Source organism: Melanerpes formicivorus, unplaced genomic scaffold, assembly GCF_026170545.1.
Source record: "Melanerpes formicivorus ecotype bairdi unplaced genomic scaffold, bMelFor1.0.p_v2 SCAF_6, whole genome shotgun sequence".
Classification (NCBI taxonomy): Eukaryota; Metazoa; Chordata; class Aves; order Piciformes; family Picidae; genus Melanerpes; species Melanerpes formicivorus.
In genome coordinates this window covers 21,629,836-21,655,064 of record NW_027142358.1, presented here as the reverse complement: position 1 = coordinate 21,655,064, position 25,229 = coordinate 21,629,836, and positions in this window count along the sequence as shown.

The following is a 25,229-nucleotide window of genomic DNA, read 5'->3' as shown; positions in this document are numbered from 1 at the left end:
AAGAGTACCTCAGAGCTCTTTAGGAAATCAGGGTTAGTCAGAGGATACCTTTGATGTTCCACTTCTCTCATGATTGTAGAGTTTTAAGTGAAGATGTTCTAGCTGAGGATATAGAGATAGCTGTTGAAGAAACAAGACAGACATTGCAACTCACATCACTAACAGATGACACAGTTGGTGACCTCTTGTCAATCTGTGGAAAGGTGGTCAGTAGGGCTGCGGGCTCTGGGAATATAAGGTGAAAAGCTTTCATTTTGGGAAAAGAAAAAGTTGTGGGTTGGTTTTGTTTGTTTGTTTTTAAATGAGTCTAATATTGTTTAGGTCATGTTTGTTTTACCATTCATCAAAACACACTGGTCTGGATTTTTGTCTTGGTGATAAAGCCTGTTGCAAGAATTTCTTCTTAGCCCTGGTGATTTTGTTTTGTGGCTTGACAGATAATGGCTCCTACAGTGGTGAAACTTCCTCCATACAAATTAACCTAAATGTGCTGATATAAGGTAGGACCGAAAAAAGCCCTTTCATCACCATTTTCTCAGCATGAACAGCAAGAATGCGGGTGCAGTAGTTGCACTGCATTGTATTCTGTCTAATGTTTTGAAATTCATTGTGGGGCAGACAAGGCAAAGACAGTGGCAAGTCTGTTTTGGTAAATGATTATCAAACTACACTTATTAGAAAGGGGCACAAGCATTTTGACAACCTGTGTTGAAACTAATACAAAAGTCTACATCAGTCCTTTGCAGATTTTCACCCTGTCTCTATTTTCCACTCCCCATAAAGTCCTACATCTTGATGTTGTTATTACTGATGTACTATTCTGAGAGATGGTGTTTCATCAGTGTGTAAAATCAGGCCACTGTATTGCAAATGGTTTCATCTCCCTGTTTTTTTAAGAGTTTCTTCAGGGACAATAGAATAGCTTTGCAAATGTAGTTCAGCACATGTACAGGCACTTAATGGAACAAGTACTTAAGTCCGGTTAACATGCAAGATGGAAAAACGGATTGTGAAAGTGGAAACTTAGTGTAGAAAATCAATCCAAGAAGAAATACAATTATGCTAAATATGCTTTGTACACAGGAATCAATATTGCATGAAAAAAAGGTTGAGGCTCTAACAGTGAGACTTCAGAAGTGAAGTTACCAGGCATTTGAAGAAATCACTAATTCTTAACAATTCTGTAAAGGCTGGAAAATGCCCTTAGCTGTATTGTGTTTTCAGACTGTGGTGTGATGGATCATTGAAGGTACAAGTTCAGCAAACAACTTTTGTTTGTGAGCAGGCTGGAACTTGAAATGTTGAACAAAAAGATCCAGATCTCTTGGGTTTAGTACTGTTTAAACATGAGAGAGTAATGAATGGGGTGCTAAAACAATGTGACATTAAGGGTGGCTTTTGGGGGGAGTATTGAGACAAAGAGCCCATTGGTTTATTCTGCTAAAAATAAAAGATCAAAATACGAAAAATCTGTGTGGCCAGTGTGCCAGAGGAGTTAGAATAGAATAGAATAAACCAGGTTGGAAGAGACCTTCAAGGTCATTGTCTCCAACCTATCATCCAACACCACCTAATCAACTAAACCATGCAACCAAGCACCCTATCAAGTCTCCCCCTGAAGGAAAAAGAATGTACACTGAAGCTGGAATGTTAGGTTTTGAACACTGGAAATAATCAAGGCTTCCTGATTTAGCTTTGATGGGCTATTTCTCATAGCTGTAGATATGGCTTCTTCCTTTTTTAAATTTTGTTTTCAATTATGTTTTTTTAGTGCATAAATATTTGAAATAGTTTTCCAAAGACTGGACAGTACCTTTGTCAGGGAACTATCAAATTTCCTTTAGTTTTTGCCTTGAGAAGGTTGTAACAGCTGAAATACTGTTAAAATAGATTTAATAATAAAAATAAGAGTCCGTGTATCACAATGCATTTCTGAGAAGGAAATAATAACTAAGAATGGCATGCAATGACATTGAGAGGTTTCCAATGGAAACCAGTAAGCTGACATGGTATGCAGACTCACTTTATGACTGTTATATTACTGATGTAACAAAGGAAGCCATTTTCCCCATTGTAAATCATATGTTTACAAGCATGGTACAATAATGTATCAAACTGCTGGTCTGGATGTAGCTTTTGTTAGTTGTTGCAAAGAAAACAACCAAACAAAACCAAGCTCAATCTGATTCAGGTGCTTACTCTCATGGCTGAGAGGGGCTATGCTTTCTTTATGCAACCACTCAGCAAGCTTTCTAGTCAGTCACAGAAGGAGTTAAATCAGCTATGGCCAGACTCCCTCAAGACTGATAAAAATCAGGGAAGTTTTTCACCCAGCAACTACAAACTTGTCTATTTTCCCCAAACATGAGCAGTAGTAGGATAAGAGGTCTTCCTTCTGGTCCCTCTTTGATCCCAAAACTGTTAATGGCAACAGAAAAGTAACAGCTGACTACAACCCTAGCCCTGTTAAAACTGGAAATCTCTCCTCCCCAACATGCAGAAAATAATATGCAGAAAAATATTGAATTTCAAGGAAAATTTTTTGCCTGGTATGATATATGAACTATAGAAGGGAAATGTGAAAGGATTTATCTGTGTGCTGCACACAGCCGATAAAGCTGCAGAGCTACTAAAGTCAGATTTCCATGTAGAGTGTAAATTATGGTTCGAATTTTCTGGTAAGACCTAAAGCATTTATTTTTTGGAGTATCAGTAATGGCTGTACTTCTCACGGAGTCCAGGATCTGCCCATCATGAGCTGGGCTCACATTGCAGCCTTTCAGGATGTAATTGGTAGGAATCATCTCCTTTGTTAGCCACAGGCCTATGAAATGTGTAAGTATTTAATGTCTGTGTCTTCTCTCATGTTGTCAGGTTTAACCAAAATTGGCCATTGCATTCAAAATTACTAAAAAGCAGTGACTGATAGAGATAGTCTCACTGCACAGTGTGAGTCCATTTGCCTTCTTCCCAGGGGAGACCAGACTTCAAACCATTCCAAAAGTGCAGAGCATCAGAGCAGGGAGGCTGCACAGGTAGGCAGGGCCTGAGCTGCTCCTGGGTTGGGGGCAGGGATGAGTTGCTGCCTCCAATTAGCACCCTGTGCTTTCACCTTGTTCTGGAGTGGCTGAAAGTACTTCTTTTTCTCTTACCTCTTTTGTTTGTTTTTCAATTATTTGGCACATAGCTACTACTGTAGTAGTATGTACTACTATGTAGTAACTATGTAGTTAGTTACCTGCTGCATCAGGTAACTTAAGGGGCCAAAAATACCGGCTCCATAGCAACCTGAATAATCAGTACCTGTGACTTCTCCCAAAGCCCACATGTGTAGGGGACTTCATAGTAGGATGCAAGTTATTTTTCCCAACACAGTTTCTACAAGCTGTCTCATTCTGGTTCCTACAAGCTGTCTCATTCTGGTGTGATTTTTTTTCCTGCTGGGAGAGCTTGTTGAAATACTTTATGGTTTTGTGAAGATCCCAGAGCGTGGCAGCTGTACAATGTCACTTGTCATACTTCAGCATAATGAAAGGTTGGCCGGAGTGCTGCAGTGACAAGGATGGAGCATTCTGCTTCATTGTGTCTATTCCTGTCCAGAAAGGCCATTCCACTGTGTGACCTGTTTCTCCTTCCATAAAAGCAGAAACTACTACTGTAAAAGCAGCCAAGCTCTTTCAAAGTGCAACCTGGTTCTCTTATAGTGGAGTTCACGTATTGTGTTACACAAAGATGGTTGTTGCAGAGATGTCATGGGTGGTGGGGGAGAAAGAAAAAGTTGTTTGTGGTTTGGGTTGGTTTTGTTAGGGTTTGTTTTTTTGTTTTTAGTGAAAGACAAATAAAACCAACAAACAACCAAACAACAGTAACAGAGGGAAAAAACCCAAACAACACACCAAAACCCATGCCCCAAATAACAAACCCAAACCACCAAACATCAAACTCCCTCAAAAGGCCCAAAACCCAACAACAAACTGATAGTGTTCAGCTATTTCCAGAACCATTTTGTTCTATCAGCTCCACACAACATGTGGTATTGTGAAACTTGAATAGACTCATTGAATAAAATTAATGAGCTGGATAAATTCCATGCATGTTTGCTCAGCTGAAAGTGGGCACAAAGTGCCTTTCACACTTCAGAGGACTGTTGTGTTGAGCCACAGCAATTTGTCCAGTCCTGAGTCTGAAGAGCACAGAGAACCACAGAGGCTCCTGCTATGTACATGTGCTGTACCTCAGGGGATTGTTTATTTTACATCAACAGATAGTGACTTTCTGGTGTAAATGAGTGTGGTGAGGGGAAAACTTGATTCTATGCAAGCACCTTCAAAACTACCTAAATGAAAAAGACACATACGTCAAGGAAGGTCAAGGGACTGAAAGCTTACAAAGCTATGGGAGGTTTGAGAAGGCAGTATGACTTCAGATGTAAGTCCTGATTTGGTAAAGAAATATTTACTTAATGCTTATTTTCTATTGGGATTTTCTGTTGGTTAAAGATATGCTAAAGCATTTTGATTGACCAGGGAACTTAATAAGTAGTAATGTATTCAATGCAGGCATTGAGCGTTGAGATTCTTCCGATGGGGCTCAACAACCATCAATCCAGCTTGGAAAAAAATGGAATAAAGCAGGCTCTGTATATTTTTAATATAGGGTAAGGAACTGCTGTGTTTATGAAACATTTAATGCTGAATCTATGCATTTCATAAATACATTTAAACCACCTTCAGGGCCACATGAGGCTCTTCACCAGTGCGTTTAGTAAACAAAGGGAATGACAAGAGCTCAGTTATCCTGATTATAGAAGCAGTTGGTGGTAAGACTTGAATCTATGATGACTACCTCCTTTTAAAAACAAAGTGATGTTTTTATAACCTAGAGGTTCTCTTTTAACCCTGTCAAGCTTGCTGAAACAAAAAAACACTTGTCATAAAATACTTCACTTTTGTTTCAATCTGTGACAGATTAATTTTGAATTGCTCTTACCGTTTCAGATAAATCACTCAGCAGATTTAAGTAGGAAAGTCAGAAATTAATTAACTTGATTAACAGGGAAGTATGCACAGACAGCTTTAAAGTACCTAGGTTTTGGCCTCCAGCAAAATCTTTCAGTCCTCATTTGAGAAATGTTCTGCCTTAGGGTCTGGATGACTCATAGACTGACACTAAAATGCATGAGCTTTTCACCTTTAGTCACTGGTTCAAATATGATTCAGGTCAGTAGTTAGTGAAAGCTGTATTTTCTAATGTATACTTGGTGATCTAAAACATGATTCTCAGGACCAGAGCCAGCAAATTATTTGGGAGTCTAGGAACTATAGGCCTGCAGGTCCAGAATCTAAGCACTTGGCATTCAATGGAGAGATGAGTTCCTGTGCTATTTGTGGCTCCTGGAGCAGGTCTAGGGAGAACTGTGCCTCAACACATGCTTCTGTGGGCCATCATAGAGAGATGACCATGAACAGCCTTGCTGAGAAATAATAATCTACCACTAGCCAGTAGACTGTATTGGTAGCAAGGTGGTGGGAGGATTAAACCTTCTCACTGCCACAGTGATACTGAAATTTTGTCCCATTCCAGGGGTCTGGTGCCCAGCTCTAATGTTAAACTGATTTTGCTAGTAATGTTGAAAATGGCTCAACTTCTTTTCTAGCTGAGTGCTCCAAGTAGATTTTTCTGCATGTCCTGAGCCTTCTTGTGCATAGATTATCAAATGCTTTCCTGTAATGGGTTCAACAGGAAGTGAATCTACCCAGACGCTCCAACTTCACTCTTCTACCAAACACATAGCATGTGTGAAATGTGGCTTTGCAGTCTCTCAGTCAGAGCAGAGAACAGAACCAGCATCTCCTTTTCCAGTGGAGTGCTCTAGGATCTATGAAGGCTAGGTTATAGACAGAGGGGTTATAGTCAATAAACTGTTAATGCTGCATCTAGATTTTTAGTCTTCATCAAGCCTTTAAGGGGCATTTACAGCATTATGGCTTGAATTTCTAACTTTTCCTGTAAAGTAGCTTTGAATTAGGAAGATTCCTGGAATTTTAGGTTAGGACTTGCTTTTGTGCTAAGTAAACATCAGCATGCAAGTTTTTATCAAGCAAACATATTCAATAATCACATTTGTAGCAATCATATGCCAAAATGCATTCAGCTGAAAATGGTTTTTGCATTGACTTTCAAGGCAAAATCTCTTCACAACATCAGAGATGTTTTGGGCCCTTTTAAGGGATGGTTTTATGGAAGTCCAAAAGACAGTTGTACTTGGTCCATCTGTGTGTTTCCAAAATGCACCCCCCCCCCCCCTTTTTTTTTTTTTTTTTTTTTTTTGTTAAATCATTCCTAAGAACACCATTTGAGGCTTTAAGTGGCCTCAGGTCAGTGGTGATTGGTGAAGGAACTGCTCACTGTTTAAGGTGACTTTGTGGAGTCCTTTATCAATCTGCCCAAAGCCTGTGGTCCTCACTGCTTTCCTGAGTGTCTCTCAAAGACTCTTAACAGTTCCCTTCTCAATTAAAACTCCAGCCTGGAGAAGAAATAGTGGCTACTGACATAACAGCTATAGTAATTTCGTGATTGCTTGAGGAAATTGGTGGCTAGCTGGGAAAAGGATAAATCAACCGTTTCTCCTGTCTTTCAAGTAAATGGTCCATTGATCACCTACTAATAGTTCTGTTGGACAAAGTGAAGGATTTGAAATGTAGCATTCTACTAAAATGGCAATTCATCCAGCAGCTACTTAGGTGCTATTAATGACCAAACTGGGAAAGGATATGAACAAAGGGATCTTTTTTTTTTTTAAAAAGCAGCCAAGACTGGATCCTTTAGAAAGCAGGATTTTTTTACTTTAAGGATTCCTCAAAGCCTCTGATGTAGGATTGCTCAGTCTCACAAGAAGGTGTAAAAATGCATTCTGTAACCATGCCACTGTACCACATTTTTGTCCTAGTAGTAGTAATTTTATTTTTAATCCAAAGCTGTTCTGATTTTCTTCCCTTTTTCCTTTCTCTCTAAAGGCTTATTTGATTGTGTATTTTTCAAACATTTCAGCTGTGAAGTAGGAGAGCTTGCTCTGTGTTGGTATTTCAAAAGGTGCAGCATACACCACAAAGCAGGTTTTCCTGTCTGGAGGAGAGGGGCTTGCAGAAAGGCCTTATTTTTAATTTAAATATTGGGTAAAGATCAACAGTGGTATCTAAGATGTGTTCAATGCAGATACTCACAGACTTGCTCTTACACTGTGTGATTGGACTCACCATTAAATCAGATCAATACTTGGCATCTGTCCTGATGTACTATCACACTCTGCTGAAAAGATCTTTTCTGTGATCCATAATTAGCCTTGCTGCTATTCCAATACTAATCACAGCTGAACATCAGCCAGGTAACCGATAAAGCAGAGAGCTGGGCAGTCTGAGTTCTGAGCAATTTGCGCCTGAAGTGTTTGACTTAAGTGCTTATCACTTTTCTTCATCTCATATTCAAGACTGTAGAGCTATGTGGTGAGGAAGGAATTATCGAGATTTGTCTGGAGAAAAAAAAAGAAAAGAAAAATTATCACATTCAGTAGTTTCATTTTCATTTTGTTTTGAAGTAGATGCAATGTATTAAATGCTTAAAAGTCAGGGGAAGGAGGGAGATGTTTCAAAAGAACAGTAAATATCTCTACAGGTAAAGCTGCTGGAGCAAGTCAAGAGTAGGGCCACAGAGATTATCCAAGGGCTGGAACACCTCTGCTATGAGGATAGGCTGAGGAAGCTGTGGTTGTCCAGTCTACAGAACAGAAGACTGGGGGAACCTTGATCTGCTTTCCAATTTCAGAAGGGATCCTAGATGAAGGCTGGAGAGGGAGTTTTTATAAGGATGTCTAGCAGTAGGTCAAGGGGGAATGGTTTTAGGAGAAGGGAAAGTAGGTTTAGACTGGATATTTGGAAGAAGCTCTTTGGTATGAGGGTAGTGGGACTCTGTAACAGGTTGCCCAGGGAGGCTGTGGATGCATCTTCTGTGGGGCTGTTCAAGGGCAGGTTGGATGAGACCTTGAGCAGACAAGTCTAGTTGAGAGGTGTCCCTGCCTGTGGTGGGGATGATCTCTAAGGTTGCTTCCAATCTGAGCCTTTCTATGAGTCTATAATTTACTTAATGGTAGGGGAGGGAGGGTGCTCCCTTAAAGTACTTGTGCAGATTGCTCCTGCTTCATACAGTAATATCGATGGGAACCAGGACTGCTGGGACTTGCAAGGTATCTTTCCTGTTTCTTCATCCCTTGTCTTCTCTTATAGCAAAATGTCTTGTCTTTGTTTATTCAGTTTTTACACAAAGAGCAGGTCCTGCAGATTTCCAATACTCTTGCTTTTTCTTTTTTATTTTTTAATATATATATGACAGTGGCCTTGCATCCTCTGCCAGGCATACCAGCTACTAACCCTTGTCTTATTTGGGAAGGGAATTGTCAGTCAAAGCAAATCCCCTTTAATGTGTAAATTGCCATCTTTTAAAACACATTCATCTGACTTCTAATTTATGACATTTAATAAGTGGTTTCCTTAGACATATTAAGGCAAGTTATTAATAATTAAACATTGGTATCCAACAGCATACCAAGCTTCTGAAAGTGTTAAGGAGCTAAGTATGGTCTGCAGAGTGTTATCTCAAATATTACTGAAATGTTGAACACAATTACCATCTTACTAGGGTAATAATGTTGAAAGAACTGTTTAGGCCTTTAACTGGCATCAAACAACATGTGATTGTGTGTCGATTAGGTATCAATTACAACAACATTTGCTAAGCATGGTAATTGATAGTTTTCTTTTGTTATGCTAATTAAACGGCTAAATATCTCCTGGAAGGAATTATAAATCATTAGAAAATCACGGACATGTTTGGCAGCTTGTCAAATGATCTGTAAACACGGGAGCTTCTGGCTGTGTTTGGAGAGCTTGAGCATATCTTATAAATTTGATCTGTCTTCAGCACAGAAACTTTGGATAACTAAATACTCAGCTTCACAAGATTTATGCTTTTCCTCAGTAGCAAGTTAATGTGGTGAGATGGAGGTATAAATATTTACTGATTTGAGTTAAACAGAGTAAAGGCAGGTAAATCACAAGATCTTCTTGTTTAATTTTGCCAGCAGATATTCTGTGTTTCTGGTCATGTTTTCATCTATGCACATTCATAAAGACATCTTCCAATACACTGATTTGAATTTCTCCAGCTAAATAACGGTTTCTGCCTTGTTAAATTGTGCCTTGAGACAGGGCACACCTGGGAGACTTGAATGAGAGCAAGAACATAATTTTCTTTTGCAGTGCAAGAAGTATGTTTGTTGTCCACATACTCTGTAAAACAAGGATTTTATTTCAGACTGGAAACCAGTCAGTGAACATTGTAACTATGATGATTGCTTAATATAAAAAGTAAATTAATGAACATTAGGAAAGGGAATTTCTGAGGGAAGGGGAGAGGTCTAAGTTCATACACCTTGATAAGGCTTCTCATTAACTGGTGTAAATGAAAATAATTCAGAAATTTTTCTTCAGTGAGCCGGGAGCTGGTGGCCATGACAAGAGGAGGTGACAGTGATCCCCAGGGACTGGTTTCTGCTTTCCTCCTCTCTGTCCACAGCTTATTCTTGTGTTGCTTAAAACAGCTGATTGCTGATTTGGGATGCCTTCCTACCTTCATATTTGCTAGCCCACAATGGCTCCATCTTTCTGGCCTCTGCAGTGGAAAAAAAAATAACAATAGAATATGTGGTGTGTAATATTTTTGAGATAACTCGGAAGGAACAAAGGAAGTGTTTCTGTCAAATGACGGATGATGGTGATATTTGTCTAAATTCACAGCTTCCCTGTGTGTGCAGCTATCTAGAGTTATCTTTCAAAATGCCTCCTCTTATTAACTTCTCAAGCTCCTGAAGGTTCTGTCTTACAGCATTTTTTCTGAGACAGCCAATTAATCTTGCATATAGCAGTGAGGATGGCTGTGTGTTTAGTATTTTGTTGGCTCTTTTTTCCTTTATGAAATGAAATAATATTTTTATTTTTCCTATAAACAGTAAATATAAATTCTTCACCATGCAAGAAAGCTTGTCACTGAGATGCTGTAAATGTCAGTAAGTGTTGTTACTGTGATGTAAGGTCAAAATTTAACTTAAAATAGCTCTATTACATGCTAATGAAATGTTTCTTTGGGAAATGTTCCATTGTGTCAACTTCATTACCTAAACTGCCTTTGATTACTTTGATGTGCAATATCTTTCTGTAATTCAAATACCTTAAATGAGTGGTATATAATCACTGCTGTGTTTTCAGCAGTGGGAAGATAAATGATTATATGCTGCAGCCTGTGAAACATAGAAGGTAGTTCTCAGCTATTGTTTGTGTAGCTGCCCTATTTCTATTTGCATAAACCAATCTTGCTAGAGAATTTGTCCCATGTCTGTCAGAATGGGTAGGACTGTAGCTTTGAATCAGTTTAAAGTGTTGTAAGAAGTTGTCACTAAAAGAGTCACTAGTCAATTTGTATAAAGTATTCTAAGCTATACAGAAGCCGGGAGATATCGATCTCTTCATTGTAATCTTGAACTGAAAACTTGATTGGTTGTTGGTTTTGTTTCTTAAAAAAAAAAGGCCAGGCAGGGATCCTTTGACTTGTTGTTACTTCGAATGAAAAACTTACATGGAGTTCAGCCTGTGCAGCTCTGTCTACAATGAAATGCTCTGTGAAATCATCTTGATTCACGGGTATAGTACTTGAGAAGAAATAAAAACAATCCGATGTTGCAACATTCTATTTCAATGTTTCCCAAATGGCATTTTATTTTCTTTTGGCTGTGATTTGAATGCTTTGTCTTCAGATATACTGATACAGACTGCAGAAGTAAAAATCAAAATAAGGTTTTTCCAGTTTTCCTGCAGAAATGTTTTGATTAGTCAAAAATGAATAGAAATAATCCCTCCTTGCCTTCCCACATGCAATTTGTCTTCAAAATATTTAGGCTCTTGTTTGTTTTTCCGCTATATGACATGAATAAGAGATCTGAGATACAGAAAACTTCATTTGCCTAACTGCTGCTTTCTTTGTTGTTTCAGCTGTGCTTCTCTGATGTGCTCCTTCTTGCACTGAGTAGACGCAAAAGAGATAATGTTAATTTTACAGCTAAATACAGCGCGTACTGTAAGAATCTCAAAAGTATATTGCTTCTGTCAGCTTACTGCATTGCAGTGCGTAGAAAATTGTGTAGTCCTACATTTCTCCTCTGAAACCTCTTACAAACCAGATTTTCACACAACTGTCCCTCGTGGTGAGTTTCCCAAGTACTTGAAAGATGTCACTGTGAGGTGTTTTGAGTAGCAGATCAACCAAAATGAAGTCAAGATGTCACAGACTCTCACTGACTCTTAACTATCCTAGGGAAAAATCTCCCCGTCGGAAAACTTCAGAGGAGGTCTTCTCCTTACAGCAAACACATAATTTCTTCAATTAATGAACATACATTCTTTGATATTACTGTAGCTTTGAGCAATCAGTCTCTTTCTTGCATTGTTGGGGTAACTTCTCTGTTTTTCAGAGAATCTCAAGTTCTGTTTGTGACTTGATAGTGATTGCTGTGGAAAGAAGTCCCATCTTAAGCTATTGAAGGTAATCGAAAGGCTGTCTAGTGTAATAGCTCTCTGTGAATAAGTGAAATTCTGAGCTGATTGGAGTCATGCTTGGTGCAAGTCTATAACTGTCACAACTACAGCCCTATGGAAACTGAAGGTGAGGTGACAGAAGCAAGTGCAATTTAAAATAGTCTTGCTACCTACAAGATGAGACAGCCATAGAGGGTGGTGCTTTGTTAACACACTTTGCCTTTCTGATTTGGATGATAGACGATGAGAACAAACACAGATTTTAAGAACTTTCCATTTTTGTAATTCTTCCTACCTGTCACATCCTGATCCACCTTAGGAAGAGTGCCCTTTCCATTATGTTAACAGAGACAAATGGAGGTGGATGCTGTTGGGATCTTTGCTTATGTGTTGTATCAATTTTTCTGCAGCATTTTTTCTCCATGGGAACTTGTACAGAAATGGTATTTGCCAGCGAGGAGGGTAGAAAGGCTCTGCAGAGGGACCTCGACCGACTGGACAGATGGGCAGAGTCCAATGGGATGGCTTTCAACAAGTCCAAGTGCCGAGTGCTGCACTTTGGCTACGGCAATCCCATGCAGAGCTATAGGCTGGGGTCGGAGTGGCTGGAGAGCTCCCAAACAGAGAGGGACCTGGGTGTGCTGATCGACAGCCACCTGAATATGAGCCAGCAGTGTGCCCAGGTGGCCAGGAGGGCCAATAGCATACTGGCCTGCATTAGGAATAGTGTGGCCAGCAGGAGCAGGGAGGTCATAGTGCCCCTGTACTCTGCTCTGGTTAGGCCGCACCTTGAGTACTGTGTCCAGTTCTGGGCTCCTCAGTTTAAGAAGGACATTGAAACACTTGAGCGTGTCCAGAGAAGGGCAACAAGGCTGGTGAGAGGCCTTGAACACAAGCCCTATGAGGAGAGGCTGAGGGAGCTGGGATTGTTTAGCCTGGAGAAGAGGAGGCTCAGGGGTGACCTCATTGCCCTCTACAACTACCTGAAAGGTGGTTGTAGCCAGGAGGGGGTTGGCCTCTTCTCCCAGGCAACCAGCACCAGAACAAGGGGACACAGTCTCAAGCTGCGCCAGGGGAGGTTCAGACTCGAGGTGAGGAGGAAATTCTTCACCGAGCGAGTCATTCGGCATTGGAACGGGTTGCCCAGGGAGGTGGTTGAGTCATCGACCCTGGAGGCGTTCAAGGGGAGATTGGACGTGGCACTTGGTGCCATGGTCTAGTCATGGGGTCTGTGTTGATAGGTTGGACTCGATGATCCTCGAGGTCCTTTCCAACCTAAGTGATACTGTGATACTGTGATACTGGGTTTAGTTAGATTTTGGTGGTGCGGTGTTTTTTGTTGGTTGGGTTTTTTTGTGGTGGTGGGTTTGTTTTTTTTTTTCTTTTTTTTATAGTGCATGATGATTGTCAATAAAATAGCAATATGATTTTCAAAATCGGTAAGACTGAGCTCTTCTGGGATGAGAAAAATCGTATTGATCTTTACCTAAGTAGTTTAACTGATGATGACTTTGAGAAGCCACTTTCTGAGGTCATCTCCTGTTCTAGCTGCACTGTAAGTTGGCTGCACAGAACCCCATTATCCCCCTTACAATTGAAAAATGTGAAGTGGGGATGATGTGGTGGCATTAAGAATCTCTGTTTTTTCACTTTATACTTTGAGGAACATGTTAATCTTATGTTGATGCTCACAGCAGGGTGGACCTGATCCTCTTCCCACTACAAATGATTTACAATCCCAATTGTTTTAATTCTGGCAGTGGTTTCAACCCTACCCTTTCAAAGGAAGGTTACTGGTGCACTGCAAGGGGAAAACAGAGAGCTGTGAACAAGGAGAAAAGCAAAGCTGCACTATTCAAAACGTGAGAGTGTGGTAGTTTTAGGTTTTGCCTAGGAAAATTTTCCACAGATTGAGTAGAAAAGTGGTAGAATGTAAATGAGTTAACATTGGATGTAAAAGGGAAAATAACGATGTCTAAATAATCCCATTGGTCTGATTACTAACAAAGTTGGTTCAAAAGACCTTGGTTGCATTTCTTTATTGTGCCTAAGTACTATCAAGATACTCTCTGCTCTTCTCTCTCTCTTTTACCTTGCATAGGGTGGGGGAAGGCAAGGGAGAGGGGGCAGCTGTTGGGAATCACCTGGTTTTGTCCAGGGGGTTTTGCATTGTTTATAAATTGTAAATATTGTATATTTTGTAAATATTTATTGCATTTCATATTTCAGATTGTAGCTTTGCTTGTAAATATAGCTTCATTTGCTTCCACCTGAGCAAGTCTGTCAATTTCCTTTTGGGGGTAATTTTAATCCACCACAATGTGGAACTATAGGCTCTGTTACTAACTTCTGTGGCTCGTAGCTCACAGGTGCAATACTGTGTTTGTATTCTTTTAGTTTAGTCATAGGAGCAGTATCTTAACAATAACAGAGGGGAGAAGTAATAAATAAAAGATGTAGTGATTCTGTGTCAGGGTAGATTAATTATTTGGATGATATGTCATAATAAAGGTGGTGGTGTGGTGACAGGTTGGACTGGATGATCTTTGAGGTCCCTTCCAGCCTTGGTGATACTGTGATACTGTAAAGAAAGTTTGTTAGAAAAATTAAGTTAAATGCAGTATGTTGAGGTGTTGAAATCTGCCTATCAGGAAAAAAATCCTTTTACACAGGCTTCTTATACTCAGAGGAGGAAAGAGTAGGGAAACAAGGAGCCAGCTAGGCTCATTCATCTTCTTTGGATGCTATAAACAGAGGTACCTTTTACTTCCCTGGGATTTGTTTGAGCAGTATGGACTAACACTGTAAAGCATGTTACACAGACCTGCCAGAAGAGAAGATAAAAAATTTTTTGGTAAGAACTGGGTAGAATTCTTCCACCTTACAACAGGATTGGATTGGATTGTATTTTTCTTTCCACAAAAGCTACAGCCCAAACAGGAAAGTTCTGAGAAATTGCTCAGCTCGTTGGGGCACTTCTGTGTTGTCTTACAACAGAGCAAACAAAACCGCACTTCCTAACTTGCCACACTTCTTGCAGCCTTAATTTTACCGAAGTTGAGTGGAATTAACTAGTTAAAATCTGTTTAACACAGACTTGTATTGACAAGTATGTAAGGAGCATCTCTTCTTCCACAAAACCTAAGAGAAAAATGGTTCAGAGAAAAATGGTCCACATCTAATATTTCCTTGTCCTGCATCCCCTGCAGCATGTATTCCAGCACAGGAATAAATGACTGTACGAGACTAGAGGAAAGGATTGAAAGCTTTGCTGTCTGAAAAGTGTATTTGAATAATGAATGATTTATTTATTTTTTAATTAGTTGTCTCAAACCTAATAAGCAGCAGTCTTTCTAAATAAGTTTGTCCTTGAAAGCAGCAGTCTTTCTAAATAAGTTTGTCCTTGAGCTGAGACCAAGGGTGATGAATTGCATAAAAGATATCTTTCCAGGTTTAAGTGTTTGAGGATGAACTTTTAAAAAAATTAGTAAATTAAATTCCTGAGCACACACCAGCAAAACCCAGACAACTTTCTAGAATAACAAACACAGCTCTGGGGCAGAAGATGAGCTTGCTGTTTTTCATGTTCTGTTTTAGTTCACCAATGATAGATTTGTGTATTGAACCCACCATCTCAGAGACTCTGAACTCTAAGCACCCTCATCTATTGTTTGCATTCCCTCACATTTACCCTGGGAAGTGAAGTGTGTGAACTAAAGCTTTTTATTTTTTTACAAATATAAGCAAATAATTGCTTGAAGAAACCAAAGCCTTGGCTTACAGAAAAACATTTGCAGAAACTATCCTGCAGAAAATGTCTTTCAGAAACATGTACAAAAACTGGATTTCCAGTAGTTTTCTTCTCTGAGTAGTACCATAGAGATGGTACTGGACCAAATGTATGAAGTTCTGCTTTTTCTGGTGAACAAGGAGTCATCTAGTTTTGTTGCATTTAATTGACAGTGTATGCTGTGTCATGGGAAACCAATTGAAATACCGAAATACCTTGTGACTTCTATGTGGTCCCACTGCTGGATTTCTCTTTGCAGTCATGGCTATAGGTTTTGATAAGGAAGAAGAAAGCTGGAGAGCTTCTAGGTCTTGTCTTTATGTGGAATATGGTCATACCCAAGGAAGAATTGTGTGGAAAAATTTAGTGCTAAATCTTGATATAAATCTGTCCTAAAGGTTGAATCTGAACTTCAATGCATGGCACCTGGGTTGTAGTTTTGCTGACGGTGTATTAATTCATTCAGTTCTGTTATGAAAATCTGTGCATCTGTAGTCATCATTTCATGGATAAAAGTGTTTACCTTGTTGAAGCTAATAGCAAAACACCTACTGATATTATTGGGTCAAGACCAAATCACTAGCTCATTCTGCATTTTACTGACATTGCATAACAGTCGAGAGTCTTAAGCTAGATGGAAAACTGGCCAATGTCTAGCAATTCTTCTCTGTTGTGGCCCTATTTCAGGGAAGGCGTGGTGCCCCTTTTCTGTGCCTATATTGCTAACAGGAATTTAACTCCACAAGCCAGATAGTTCTTTACTGTATGTAGCATTACTTGCTGGAATCCAAATGGATTTTCTCTGCTTTGGTCCTCTTATTATCTATGTGTTATGAAAATATTTAATCTGCTGTGTCCTTTGTTGCTACAGACAGTCATGGGCTCTTCCATCAGCTCTTACAAGACAGTTGTTATCCCTTATTACAGTTACAAGGAGGGGGGGGTTGTTTGCATTTTTTTTCCTCTTTGAGTGAAAGATGGTATCCTTTGTGGAAGTGGAGTGTTATAGCAGCAATTCTCACAACTTTTAAATAATAAAGTGGTATCATTTGAGGATGTAGAGATTGACCAAAAATGGATCTTATGTGTAAATTTATTAAGCCCGTATTTATTACTTCTAGGCCTTGGTTTTTTACTTGGAGACACTCTTTTTTTCCCTCTGCTGTGCTTTGGAAGTTGTCCAGTAACCTGATACTGTGTCTTCCCTTGACTGACTGTTTCCAATTCAGTCTGATGTGAAAAGTGTACCTAGGCTGCAAAACTTCTTTTGAAACTTGATTTTTTTCAGTAGGAAAAGTCCTGTGATATGCATTATTAATATTCCTTCAAGATTAGTCATGATGAAGTGGAAGCCTGGAGAAGGGTGAAAGCTCTCTGCAGATTTACATCATTTAATAATCCACAGTACAACATGAGCAGTTTGCAAATGCACTCTCCCACACAAATGTTTCCAAGCCATGATACGGGTATCTCCTCAAGTCCAAGACAGTGATTAAGGTAATGTTCTGATAGAAGCCCTGTTCTAATTACCAACTTCCTTGTGACCACCATAGTGATTTGTACAAGCAGATATTTTCATTAACACTACAAAAACTTGAACCATGTCACACTAGAAAACAGTGGCTTGATTTTTCTAGTCTCATGGTAGTACTTTGGTTCAATGAGGTTAATATTTTCCTGCACTGTGCTGCAGGTTGAAAGTACCTGGGAGGAATACCCCATGTTTCTGTAATATTGTTGACATGCCAGAGGGATAGGATGTCATCCAGAAGGACTTTGTGAAACTTATGAGGTTCAACAAAGCCAAGTGCCAGGTCCTACAATTAGGTCAGGGCAATCTTTCATATCAGTCCAGGCTAGCAGATAATGTGATTGAGAATATCCCTCTGGGAAAAGGACTTGGGAGTAGTGGTGGATGAAAAAAGGTGGATGTGAAACAGCAATGTACACTCACAGCCCAGAAAGCCAGTTGCAGGTTGAGGAAGGTGCTTCTGCTGCTTTCCACCTTTCTGGTGAGATGTCACCTAGAGTACTGTCTCCAGCTCTGTAGCCCTCAGGAGGGCTACAGAAGGACACTAACCTGTTGGATCAGGTCCATTGGAGGGCTGTAAGATTGATTTGAGGACTGGATCACCTCTACTGTGGGGAGAAGCTGAGAGAGTTGGCAGGGTTTGCTCAGTGTGGAGAAGTCTGTAGTGAGGAGATGTTATTGTGGCCTTTCATTAATAAAGGAGGCCTATAAGAAAAATGGGGACAAGCTTTTTATCTGCTTTGATGGGACAAGGGGTGATGGTTTTAAACTAAAAGTGAGGAGATTCAGATTAGATATAAGGAAGATTTATTTTTTTAATATATATATAATGAGGATGATGAAATGCTGGCACAGGTTGCCCAGAGAGGTGGTAGAAGCTCCACCCTGGAAGCATTCAAGGTGAGGCTGGATGGTCTCTGAACAACCTCTAATATAGTTGAAGATGTCCCTGCTTACTGCAAGGAGGTTGCACTATGTGTCGTTTTCATTTAAAGATCCCTCCCATCCTAAAGCATTCTGTAATGAGTCTAATATTGAAGCCTGTTTACAGAGATTGCCCCTTTGTTTTGCAAAATTTCTTTCTTACAAGCTTTTGAAGTCTTGGACTACAATCTCACCATTGCCCTGTCATCTGGTTTCTTTGTGCAGGAAGCCTATTTACTCTCCTTTCCTTTACTCTCCTTGAGACTATAAGGGTTTATTGCTCACTGTGTTGGGTAATCACCTCCTCTTGTTGCAGTTTGACATTTGAACTGACCCCTCAGGCTTGAATTTAACTAATTAAAAAAGCTTCCGAGATGTGGCAGCTCCATTTAATTAAAAAGGAAAAAAAAAAGAAAAGAAAAAAGCCAAAGGCCACAGTGGGAGCTGACCTGAGCTCCAGACTCATGTCTTGTCTCTGATTTCAGACAGAATACTTTCCACCCAGATAGGATCAATGGTGCTGCCATCACTTACTTGCATAGCTGTTTACATTTACATGTTCATGGCATTTAAATATCTTCATAAGGAGCATTCATATGCTCAGATGCCTCTGAAGTCAAGGCTAGAATGGACACTCAAGCATATCAGACAGACTATAGTTCCTAAATTGTGTAAAAAGGGAACATACTTCTGAGTGCTTTATAAATGCGAGTAGCCAAAGATTGAATTACAGCCTAGAACTTCAATCTTCCATCAGTGTGTTTGTGCTTACATATATATAAGTAGCTTACATAACTATTTACCAATACAATGAAGGCTGCTGCAACTTATTCTTAAGTTAGCCTTGATGTTTACGGATAGAAATTTGCTTTTGACATAGCAAGGAGATTACAGTGTTTGTGTAACATAGGAGGAGAAGGATTATAGTAATCTTTTCTTGTTTTACAGCCTTATGTAGGAGGAGGAAGATTGCAGCATGCTTCCATAGGAACATGGAAATGATGGGGAAATTATCTGCAGCACTTTGAATAACGACCTGGCATATATTATATTGTCTTGTGGCTGCTTTTACCATGGAACCAAATCTGTTGTGAGCCAGTGAGTAGGCGCAGTTCTTAAAGGAAGGACAATTATCACTTATTTGGGGGTGGGGGTGTATAGACAGTATCAGTCTGAGTAAAATCAGGCATTCCAGTGGTGTGAAGGAAAAGGCCTGGCTGTTTAATAGAAATGCACAGTTTGAGTGAACAGACAAAGGCATCCTATTACTTGAATGTGTACATTCCTTGTTTTTTTTACCCTTAAAGAAGTCAGTCAGGAAATAGGGGCACATTAGCATTAGAAACGATACTGGCAAGGGAGGAAAAAGACCAGAATGATTTATTTTTAACTTTTTATTTCACGCAAAGGTTTAGATCCCCCTCCTCCATCCCCCCACCCCCCTCTTTTTGCTTTTTTTCTTTGGGTATTTCGTGTTGTTTTACTGGGGGCTTCAAAGTAAGAGCCCAAGGTCTTTGATCAATGCATCAGAAAAGAGGGTCTGGTTTCAGAGAAGGAAGTGTCTTTTCTTTTTAATACTTGAAAAATCTATGTATATTTTTATGAAGCTTTGATAGTAGGGCTTATTAGTGGATCACCCAGACCTTTTGGTGCAATTACCTGAGCAAAACCAGTACTAAGCTGAGAGTTTTTCCCGAGCCTGCAGAATTGTTTACTTACAAGTGTCTGAGGTTACTTCTCTGAACAAAGCCTCCCTTACCTTTTTTGCTCGACTTCAAGGCGAGGCAGGGATATACTGAGCCAGAGGGTGGCAGGCAAAGTCCTTTTGTCCTGCATATCTAACGGAGAACCAGTCATTTTAAACATGATTGTTTACGAAAGTCAAAACACATTTCCCCCACCCCCTCTATGTTAAGTTAGAGGATATGGGGTCTATTTTCTTTCTTTCCCAGCTGGGAAGGTCCTTGCAAACATCTTATGTAAAATTCAATCAAGTGGCAGGATTCCAAAACAGTGAATCCCCAGAATGGTGAGCCACCTGACATGAAAATTACATGGAGGTTTTGGTTATAGCTTGGGCTTAAGCTAATACTCCTTGTTTGGTATTGTTCCAGCAGACTTTTGTAATGGGACAAGGAAGGATTTTGTTTGGCTGTGGTCACCTGTGAGACTTGTTCTCAGCAGACTGGACGACAAGAATTTATTCTTGCAGTATGTTTACTAGGGTCTGGTTACTTCAGTGATCAAGCAGTGTAGATATTGCTACATCTGCTTTTGGAGCTGGACAGAGACTATTTTGGGGGGTAGGAGGGAGCCATTCTGGGGTAAAGGTCTGGGATCCTTGTATTAATACGACAAAACATCATAGAATTCTGCTAGATGGATGATGTAATTTTTGCCACTTTTTTTTCCTCCTCTTTTGGTATTTATAAAAATAAATTATTTGCTACAGGAGGGTAGATGGAAATATGGGTGTTACTGAGAAGGCAAAGAGACTGGTGGCAGGGATGAAAAACAGAGTAACAACTGGTGGAAATAAATTATGAATATTAAAGAATCTTGTTACCTTGGTAATTTAGCAACGGCAAACTGCAATGCAGAGGTGGGAATAAAAGTAGCTTATAAATATGAGCAGGACAAGTCAAATCTGAAGCAAAGGAGACCTGTCCATAAATACAGCATATGGCTAATAAAAATCCTAAGCAGCACAGCTTCAGGACTGACATGATACATGAGAAGTTTCCTTCCTGTAGCTACAATGCTGTCTGCTGCAGAAGAACCTGTTAAAAATACTAAGTGCCTGATGCTGCTGGGTGGATACATGATGCCTAATGTTTGCTCATAGTGGGTTTCCCTTTTATGCCAAGCTGAGGACAAGAACCTTTATATCTACAGGTGTCATGTTTGCTCTTAGTTCCTCTCAAAGGTATTTATTGTGCCTTTTAGGTTACAGAATACAGATTGAGTTATCTTTCCTCCTCCTTTCTTCATTTTACACATTATTTCCTTAATTTTCACCCCTTTCTCCCTGTCTTGCAGCACAGGTAATTAGTGTCTTGCTCTCCAGTGGAGATCCAGTTAGTTCAGACACTTAAGGAAATAAGAACCTGAAGACTCTCCTGGAACTAAAGTCTTCCATGGAAAAAAACATTCATGGCCTAGAAAATTGCACATCAATTGTATTCAGCAAATTAAACTGTTTTACACTGATTCTTTCCTGGCAAAACTATGCCTAGTACAGAATCCAGTCAGAGGTCCACTAAGAGACGTACACTTTTTTCTTGAAGGATGTTTGTCTGCAGATTTTAGGAGTTTCTGAGAGTATCTCTTGCTTCCAGTTTTTGTAACCTGTTTCAGAACAAAAAGTCAGACACCTTTGAACAGCAGAAGACTCTTGTTGCAAAAATGTTCTTAACTGTCACTGCAGTGTCACAGCTAACATCAGAACAGGCGGCAGTGAGACTAGCTGCTGCATCTCTTGTGTTACCCAAGCCAGACATATTGGAAACTTTCCTTGGAGTATAGATGAAATAAATTATTTTCCTTTATTTGAAAGAGGAGGCTAATGTTACAAAGTACTCTAGAAATACGCTCTAAAATAGTTTTCTTCGACATTGCAAACCCTTCTGTGATCGAAATGACTTTTAATCAAGTTCCTGCAGAAAGAGTGTTTCCTCTACTGAAGAGGATACAAAGGTCAGCATTCTATTTCTATTCTTACCGCCAAAAGAGACAAAGTTGACTAAAATTACCTTGTACACCTCACTAAAACTGAAGAAAAACAGTATCTCCTCTCAATCTGCAGATGCCAGAGGCTACATCATCTGTGATGGATAGAAAGGATGGTCTCAGAACCTCTCGTGGCAAAATGTACATCATTGCATTCATGTTTGCATTTGCTCTTCAAATTCCAAAGAGCAACAAGAAAAAGGGTGGCTTGAAGACATCAGTTAAGAGTCAAAAAACATCATCTAAAATTTAAGTCTCATAGTTTCATTCAGGGTTGGAAGGGACCACAAGGATCATCTAGTTCCAACCCCCCTGCCATGGGCAGGGACACCCCACACTAGGTCAGGCTGGACAGAGCCTCATCCAGCCTGGGCTTAAACACTCCCAGGGACGGGGCCTTGACCACCTCCCTGGACAACCCATTCCAGGGTTTCACCACTCTCATGGTGAAGAACCTCCTCCTCACATCTAGCCTGAATCTCCCCACCTCCAGCTTCATTCCATTCCCCCTAGTCCTATCACTACCTGAGATCCTGAGAAGTCCTTCCCCAGCCTTCCTGTAGGCCCCTTTCAGATACTGGAAGGCGACAATTAGGTCACCTCAGAGCCTTCTCTTCTGCAGACTGAACAGCCCCAACTCCTTCAGTCTGTCCTCATAGGAGAGGTGCTCCAGCCCTCTGATCATCCTTGTGGCCCTTCTCTGGACACGTTCCAGCACCTCCACATCCCTCTTGTAATAGGGGCTCCAGAACTGGACACAGTACTCCAGGTGGGGTCTCACCAGGGCTGAGTAGAGGGGGAGGATCACATCCCTCGACCTGCTAGCCACACTTCTGATGCAGCCCAGGATCTGATTGGCTTTGCGGGCTGCAAGTCATTAACAGACACCTCCACTATGCTGCAATTATTTATTGATCTTTATATTGTGTGACCATTCTGCAAAGCACTCACAGATGATGTAGTCAGCAAGTTTAAAAATCCCCTTATGTGACCATTTGTATAACAACAACGAGATTCTAAATTTTTATAAATGGAAGAAAGAGGAAGAGCAGGCAGAATTAGATAGAACATGTTGTTGTTTTTTTTTTCCCTGCACTCCGAAAAAGCATTTGTGAGCCAAGCCCTACCAAAAAACCTCCATAATATTTCTATTTCTTTGCTATTGCTCCAATTTCCCAATAGCCCACCTAATCTTACATCCTATTGCACAGAATGGCCGTTACACAGATGCATCAGAGGACAATTCAAAGTCTGTGTAACAGAGATAAACAGTTTGAGGAAGCTTTTCTTCTTGTTTGAAGGCAGCTAACACTGAGAAGCAGCAATTTTTTAAGTCTCACAGGCTGAATGTGAAGTACAGCCTGGGAAAAGGAGAGGAACTGATTTAGCTACTAGTTGGTGTCGCACACAGATTACCACTTAATTCACCTCTTAATTCACCATTTGAATCTTACTCCTGAGTTTTTCATCCAGTCTTGTTTCACCTCTCATTTCTGCCATGACATCCACCTACTATGCCATCAAAACAACAAAAATTCAGAGAGATTTGAAGAGCTAGCACTTTAAAAAAATGAATAATGACAAATATGACAATTTTGAAAATGGATTTTTATTTTGGCAGGGAGGAGGAGGGCAGAAAAGAGGAGTGGAACCATTTTTCTTCGTAGGACAGGTGATTTTGTAGTATTTCATGTGCATATGAATACAAAGGTGCAGAAGAATATTATGGAGTCTTGAATCAAAGCAAGCCTCAGTTCACTCTTGGAAATCTTAGGTTAATAAGAAAATGTGACTTTGGTATTTAAAATTATATTGAGGAAAACAATGATGTGGAATTGAATGCAAAATAAAGCCTGTTTAACAAAGCTGGCAAATTCCCATCACCATAACATAAATGGGGCAGTTATCCTTTGTGAAGTTTCAATAGCCCTTGTTCATCACTCCTGCAAAACTCTTAGTGGACCAGATGGCTTTATAGAAGCAAAGATTACGTTGCCTGGTCTCTCCTTCAATGGTCTTTAATCAAACAGATGAACAGACTTGAGGAACTTAAAGGTCTTAGAATTGTGGGGTTATTTAGCTGTCTCTGTAGGGTAGTAGTGCTGTGACTACAGCTACCCTACTGCTTTTCAAGGAACCTGCACAATAAATGCCCAAGACTGTTGTCTGTGTGACTTCTAATGTAACTGTCATACATATTGATGTATATCTCTCATAAAGTTTGCAGATGGGCCCTTTGGGGATCTAAGGAAACTCAAAATAGAAGCAGGGAAGTAAAGTGCTGTCAGGGCAGAGGTCAAAGCTCCCCCCCTTTCCTTCTACTATGTATACAGGGCAAATATATGATTCTTTGTGTTTTCTGAAGATTCAAATTCTTTCCTAGGCAAACACTACAGCTGTATCCTTGTGGGCTTTTACCTCCAGAAGCTGTCACTAAAGAAAAATCTGCAGGCTATGAAACTGAGAGCACAGGATCAGCCATTCAGTGTCCTTGGGGAAAGACAAATAATTTTTGCTGAAGTGGAGGGGAGGAGGAGGAGAGAAATTGCCAGAAAACACATTTTTATGTAACTGAATTAATGAACTCAAATGAAAGGAATAAAGTAGAGGTTTAGAGTGCAAGTACCATTTCAGTTTTAACTACAGCTTGGCTACTGCAAAGTTATAAATTAGAACAGGGTAGTTAGGTAGGGAAAAATAAAACAAGAAAGGCAGAGCCATTGGTAGAAGTAAACTTGGAGGAACACACTCCCTAATAGTTGAAGTACATCCCACACTGGGGTTGTCTTGCCTCTTCTCTCAGCTAGTAATTAATACAATGAGCAGAAAGATGTGAGGAGCAACTTGCACAGGAGATGCTCACTTTCCTAGCACAGTAGGTTTAAATGCCTGATTATCCAGTCTTGCACGGCAGGTTTGAAGCCGCTTCCTTGTGGCGTGTTTTTTCTGAGGGTGATACTTAGAGAAATCTAGAGGTGTCCATGCAATTGTCTTGCCAATAAGCACTTACCATGGGTTTTTAGCCTTTTAATTTTTTTTTCCCTTCTTTTAGCTATTTCAGGCCTCTATACCCATTTTAGCAATATAAAGTTCTTGACTCCCTGAAATTCTACCATCTTGCTCTGCCCAGTTAATGAGAAGTCTGTGCTATTCATTTGCCTTATCAACGGGATAATATTATTTTGGGGGTTTTGTTTATTTGTTGTTTGTTTTTCATTCTGTTTTGTTATTTGTGGTTAGACTCCTTTTCAAGAATTTATGGAAGGTTGAGGGATGTTAGACTGAGAGATAGGAGGAAAAAAAAAACCAAACCCAAACAAACCACCGACAGGAAGTGTTCTTCAATAAAAAGTTTGAAGAAGAAGAAAAAAATAATGTGTGCCAATTGGTATTCTACTAATGGCTCACAGGCAAAGGATGCTAGGCAAATCTCACAGAATAGAGAGAGCATCCATTTATTTTAAGTTAGTGTTGCAATAGATGGGACTGCAAGAGATTCAAACACAACCTCACAACCTTTTTTCTTGCTGTAATTCATTATGACTACTTTATTGCTAATGCTCAGAAGAGTCCATACAAAAGTTAAAAAGAAGCTGAGTTAAGGAGCTGTGAAATG